Here is a 1,819-nt window from a genome sequence, read left to right as displayed (position 1 = left end):
ACTCTTTCTTGCTAACCCTGATAAAATAACAGCAAAAAGTTAAAAGGTAGTATTTATCCAAAAAAAGAAGAGAATATTGAAGGCAATAAGATAAAAAATTTCAACAGGCATCTGGAAGACAGAAAGTGTAGGGAGGAGTAAGCAATTCAACACAGCAGAGAGTAAACTGAGACCCGTGTGCCTGCAGAGAAAACCCACCTGAGGACTGAGTCAATGTCTCGCATGGAGCCAAGGCAGCGCTCCACTGGGGACAGCAGAAGGTCAGGGAGGGCGCCCAGACAGGGGGCTAGTTAGGAGGCTGAGTACAGACCGGGGGAGCCCTCAGCCATCAGACTGCAATACAACTCAACGGCAACACTGGATGCCAGAAAACTATGGAACTACTCTTTCAAAATTCTAAGAGGAAATTACTTTCAACTTAGAATTTAATACACGGCAGCCAGAGGTGCAGTGGGGTGGAATAAAGACATTTTCAAACACAGAAGGACCCAAAAATTGCAGGGACAGAGAAGTTAACAGAAATTTTGTTTCAGCAAACAAAGGAGTAAATCAAGAAAGAAAATGACTTGAGATGCAAGAAACGGAGGATCCAACACAGGAGAAGAGGGACAATTATTCATTTCTAGAGCAGAGGCTCAAAAGGGCAGAGCTAAAGGGAGGGACATGGAACTGTAACAGGGAGAGACAGAGCTGAGGAACTATCTAATGTGCCTGACCACGTGAAAAAGGAGGAAAAAGAGAAACTTTTAGCAGTAAAAGTATGTAGAAAACAAAGCAAATAAAAAGACAAGGAAATTAACTCAAACAAACAAACCCAAAACAAAAGCCTATGCAACTACACCTGGCTCAGCAATGAGCCAAAATGATGTAAACATGGGGTACCTATTTATTTAAAAACAAGGGACACAGTCACCTTGAGGGGAGAGACTGCATGTGCCCACGCGTATGTAGAGGGTATGGGTGTGAGGGTGCGTACTAGAGGAAGGGGGTATAAATACAGATCCATAATTTCTTACCTAAAATTCCAAAAAATTTTTAACTCTTTAAAAAAGACTAACAATTTTTCATTAGTACCAAATGTATTTAACAGCAAAACCTGGCCTGAACTTGTACGAAGCAACACATGATCTCTATAATATCCCACTGAGTATGATTATGTATTTTGCTGTAGAAGTATTAGCATGTTTGATCACAGGCTATCGCCCAAAAATTACAGTATTGCTCGAAACTCTATCAGGAGTATGTTGTAATATATGGTCCCATGCACAATTTCACCCTTCTAAGATCCAAAAATTCCTCAATTCCAAAGCATATCTGATGTCAAGGTTCTCAGATAAGGGACTACGAATGCGTAGTCAACTATCATATCTGGAAATCAATAGATATAGACTGAAGTTGATAAAGAAATAGCTGCATAATCATATTTCTTAGAAATATTACCAAAATAAATAGGTGAGTTGCACCATCTCCCAGTGGGGCAAAGGAACTGTGGTTCTTCAGTAAGCATATTTTCCTATCATTTTATTTTTAAATTAAAAATGGATTACTTTGCTGAAAAATAAAAATTAATCACAACAAAAAAGGAAAACTGGTCTCATCCTTACCCTGCTTACAATCCTTCCATGACTTCCCAATACACAGAAAAAGTCCAAACTCTTAAGATGGCTTTGTAGAACCTAGCCTCCATGTACCTCCCCCAGCGTCATCTCACACAGCTCCCTCTCTGTTCTCACCAACCTCAGCCACTTCCTAGAACCCGCAAGCTCTTTCCTGCCTAAGCAACTTTGAGTTAGCTGTACCTCTTCTGGATTTTTCTTTC

At 40.2% G+C, this 1,819-nt stretch overlaps 1 protein-coding gene across 1 annotated transcript in view; it reads right to left on the bottom strand.

Annotated features, from left to right (window-relative positions):
* Window positions 1-1,819, bottom strand: part of NCOA3 (nuclear receptor coactivator 3) — a 25,979-nt gene that overhangs the window by 7,691 nt on the left and 16,469 nt on the right. The gene's annotated exons all lie outside the window — the stretch shown is intronic.

Source organism: Lipotes vexillifer, unplaced genomic scaffold (assembly GCF_000442215.2).
Source record: "Lipotes vexillifer unplaced genomic scaffold, Lipotes_vexillifer_v1.1 scaffold565, whole genome shotgun sequence".
Lineage (NCBI taxonomy): Eukaryota > Metazoa > Chordata > Mammalia > Artiodactyla > Lipotidae > Lipotes > Lipotes vexillifer.
Note: the sequence above shows the minus strand (reverse complement) of the source record. Positions and strands in the feature narration are given on the sequence as shown.